The 4,559-nt window shown below is 32.5% G+C and overlaps 1 long non-coding RNA gene across 2 annotated transcripts; it reads right to left on the bottom strand.

Moving 5' to 3' along the window:
- Positions 1 to 721: 721 nt before the first annotated feature.
- On the bottom strand, positions 722 to 4,122 carry LOC115983928. 2 transcript variants are annotated; one of them, XR_004090304.1, is made up of 5 exons: positions 4,015 to 4,122; positions 3,176 to 3,241; positions 2,947 to 2,989; positions 1,931 to 1,997; positions 722 to 1,063 (listed from the first exon to the last, which is right to left on the bottom strand). It is a non-coding gene; the product is annotated as an uncharacterized LOC115983928 (long non-coding RNA). The 2 variants fall into 2 exon arrangements; XR_004090305.1 differs by lacking the exon at positions 722 to 1,063 and adding an exon at positions 1,323 to 1,359.
- Between the last annotated feature and the right edge of the window lie 437 nt (positions 4,123 to 4,559).

Below are 4,559 nucleotides of genomic sequence, written 5' to 3'. Positions count from 1 at the left end.
CAAAATCGCTGGGATAGCCCCAGAAAGCGCTGGGATAGGGTCAAAATTCCTATCCCGGCGTTTTTTTTCCCAGCGCTTCAAACCGCCGCGCAGTGAATGTGGGTATAGGGTCGACGGACCTGTCCCGGCGCTTTTCAAAAGCGCTGGGAAAGGCATATGCCCTATATCAGCGCTTTTGAAGCGCTGGTATAGGCCTTTTAAATCATATTGATTCAAGACCTATACCAGCGCTTTTGAAAGCGCTGGAATAGGTACTACCTATGCCAACGCTTTCAAAAGCGCTGGTATAAGTCTTAAATCAATATAATTTAAAAGGCCTATACCAACGCTTTTGAAAGCGCTGGCATAGACTATACCTATTCCAGCGCTCACAAAAGCGCTGGTATAGGTCGTGAATCAGTATAATTTAAAAGGACCTATGCCAGCGCATTCAAAAGCGCTGGTATAGGTCCTTTTTTTAAAAAAAAAAAAAAATTAGCACCTGTAATGTACCTAAAATACATATTTTTCAATACTTATTTTATAACACCTGTAATGAATCATAATTCATATTTTCCAATAGCAAATACAATACCACATTAAACCAACAAATTAAATATATCTACTTATAATTATTTACAATAGCAAATACAATACTTATTAATGATGAAAAATCTTCAAATGTTGAAAAATCTAAACTTAATCATGGGTAATAATCAAGAATATCTTCAAATGTTGGCTATAATGAAGAGCCATAATTTTGTTCAAACTCAGACCACATATCCTTGGATTTCATTTTTTGGAGCAAATATATATCCATGTCCTCACTTTCTAACTCATCCAACTCAATCTTCCCCTCATCAAACCCACCTCTAGCCATCAATCTCTCATCAAGGGCATTAAGTAATTGTCCTTGTACCATAAATTGCCATGCCCATTCTTCCAAAGGAGCCATACATATACTTATCGATGATGAAAAATCTGAACTTAATCATGGGTAATAATCAAGAATGCCTTGAATTTGACTCCATAGCTTATGTTGAAAAAGCTTTAAGATGCTAGACCACTCCAATCACCTAGGAACCTAGTGTTCACAAAACTAAAAAATATAAGTCTAAGTCAAGTTAGATCCATACTTGGTCTGCCTAGGGCTAATCACTGAACACACCAATGCATGAGTATTACTCAAGTAGCAATAGATAAAAAGTAAACTTAGATGATCACATAAAAGGTAGAATTATTAAGGAAATTCCAGCAAGAATGACTAAGTTCATTATCAATAATTATAGCACAATAGGAACAACACAATCAACACTCCCAAAATAAAATACACTATCTCATATCTTCGTGCAAACAACCCGCTTGCTCCAAATCAACAACCTACCACAGTAGAATATTTGAATTTACTAAGAGGAGATAAAATAAATTCACACATAGTTGAACAATAATATCACAATATTCACAAGACAATCAACACTCCCAATAATGAAAAGTAAACCACCTTATATCACCGTGCAAGCCACCCACTTGCTCCAAATCAACAACTCACCACAACAAAAAATTTGACATATAATTATATACTAATAGGGTATTTTGAAGTAGATTTTACTCTCCCTTGAGCAATTCATTGGTTTGCTCCCAGAAAGAGGAACTCAAACTTACAATGAGCTGCTAATCTTACAAAATCTAAGTCTAAATTATAGACTACTAAGATCACTTAAAAGACGTAAATTAGGTGACTTCACGTCCAAAATCATGTAAAAAGAGAAGAAACTACTAAACTAAGTACATTGAGAGAACAAACTATAAACTAAAATAGGGAGAGGTGTACAAAGATATACAAACCAGAAGATAAGCTCCAATATTTTGCTAGTTTGCATTTGTTCCACAATAAACATGAGCTATTTAATAATTTAATCATACGTAGTCAAAGAATGAGAGGTTAACTTACTAGTTGCTACCTTGCTTTGCTCCACAGGGGATGCTAAAGATATTGCAGTAGCCACCAAATGTTTAATCTAGCAATTTAACAAATCCAATAGTCAGAATTGAGTTGTTTTTTATTTTAATAAAAAATACAATGACAAAGTAAAATAAAATTATCAACTAAATTGAGTGGAAAGATTAATGCATAGAAGCATTGTTAAAGGCACTTGCTTGATTCATGTTTGAAATATTGATAAATTAGACGTGCCATAACAGACTTGTAGTTCTAGTTGTAGTTGTAGCTCTCTCTCTCTTTCTCTCTTGGGATATATATTGATAGATGATGTATCTAAAATCTTGCACTCTCTTACACTATGCAAGTATTTTTAGTATAAAAAAAAATTTTAAAAAAAAAAAAAGATTGCAAGAAGTCAAGAGCAAAACTCACTCATCAATTCAAAAGGAATAAAAATGGTAGAAATTATTTAATTTTCAAATTGCAAAGGCATGTTACATATTAAATAATAGTATTTATACATTATTGTCATTCAGGTCAATTTAGATTGTTATTTGGAACTAGCTGTTTGCAAATGTTAGCTATATTTTTAGTACTAGTATACTTGGTCAATGCTACATTAAGCACTCAAAAAATAAAATTCAATGAGTTGGGTCCACTTCAGACGAAATGGTTGGCTAAGAAACCAGACATGAATTGACATAGATGAATGAAAGCCTTCAGTTTGACAGAAATGCCCTGCAAAGTACCATGTTGGCAAAAAAGGGGGGTGGGGGAATATATATATATATATATAACGTAGCCAAGTCTAGATACTCAATAAGGATGGTGAGACAAGGACATTTGACCCATAACCTAAAAATCTACTAATAAAAGAAATGGCCACATTTTAGGCCATGAAATGAAAGGACCAAAATCAAAAAACCGTTCAGTTATTAGTACTGAATGCATTAGCCTTTTCACATCTCAATTACATCAAGATGTAACTAAAAATCATTGAAAGAACTCTTATAAGAAGACCATACCACAATCGAATGCAATAACAGGCTTCAATTTTACCTCTTCTTCCTGAAAAACAATCAACAAATAAAAACTAAATAATTGGTAAAATTAAATGACTAAAACAAGATTGTAGTTAAGGGTTAAAAAAAACTTCACACTAAACTTGTAAAAGAAATACAACAATAGCAATAATACAAATGAACTTAGTAATATCATAAATAAGGGTGAAAAGTACCAACTCATCACTCATACCTTCACCCTCAGTTTCTTGGCTAGCTTAGATACATGACATTGAGAAAGCTCCCTACTTTGTTGATCCTAAACACAAGTAAAACTATAGAGGTAAAGAAACAAAATTTGTAGGCATAACTAAAGTGGACATCACTTAGAAATTTTTCATGTGATTAAGAAATTCTCACAATTAAATCAAGGTATAAAAGTGTCAAAGACCGTTGCATGAATAGACAAGCTCTTAAAGCAAGCACTAAAAAAAAAAAATAGTTTGTTTCTCAAATGTGTTTAATGTAAGACCCAATGAAGACATCCCTCATATTTAGCATTGCAAAAAAAAAAAAAATTAAACTTGTATATGATAATTAAAAAAAAATTAATAAAGCATATATATATACACACAAACCTAGTAAATTTCGATCCCCTACCAGCAGTTTTCCCATAATGAAAATAGTATGAACCGACAGCCCTAGTCCAAACTCAGCTTCCTCCACATACTTCCAGAACTTCCATTCTCCACCATCAATTACCTCAAACCCCACTTGTTCCAATACCTATAAATATCCCAAATTCACTACTGTAAAATTCAAAGTAACTCACATTTTCTCTGCATTGTTAAAAAATCAAATACAACTAAATTTTACACACTTAAGGTTTAACTTCTCACTAAATACTAACCCAAATTCATTATTAGGAAAAAAAAATGCAAATGCCTTTAAATGGCTTTATTAGAATCGTAAACTCAAAATAAAAAAATTACATGGTTACAATCTGATTCGCATATGGTGAAAATATAACATTTCGAACATAGTTTCCAAATAAAATTTAAAAAAAAAAATAGAAAAGGAAAAAGGGTATACCTTTGTGAGAGCAGAATGGAGATCGAAGTTGGTCAAATTGATTCCATTTCTATTAAAAATCAAAATTCCTTCTCACTTAATAAGATTGTCAAGCTCTTCTTAAGCATCAAGCTAATAGCCTTAAGTGACAAGATCTATAGCTAAGCCAAACATATGATTATAGTCAAACCCAAAAAGACAATTCAATTTTCATTCCCAAGAAATTTGAAAGCAAGCACCAGAAGGTTTGTTGCACCATAACTTATACCCATTCTTTTGCAGTTTTAAGAAAAATTCCATTGGAAGTGTAATAATTCTATGAAGATAAAAAAGGGAGCAGGAGCTAGGATGCAAGAGAGAAGAAGAAAGCTCTAGTTAATAATTCTATGTACACCCTTGCTAAATCTTGTGTCCAAAGTTCTAGTTACTTAAATTTTAAGATTTTAAAATATATCAATTTTGACGAAATTATTGCTCAAAAGTCTTGCCTCCATGTAACAGACCAAAAAGATTTGCAAGCAGTTCCCACTCCCTAGATACAACTAACTCAGCTATCTAACTATATA

Source organism: Quercus lobata, chromosome 4, assembly GCF_001633185.2.
Source record: "Quercus lobata isolate SW786 chromosome 4, ValleyOak3.0 Primary Assembly, whole genome shotgun sequence".
NCBI lineage: Eukaryota > Viridiplantae > Streptophyta > Magnoliopsida > Fagales > Fagaceae > Quercus > Quercus lobata.
Note: the sequence above shows the minus strand (reverse complement) of the source record. Positions and strands in the feature narration are given on the sequence as shown.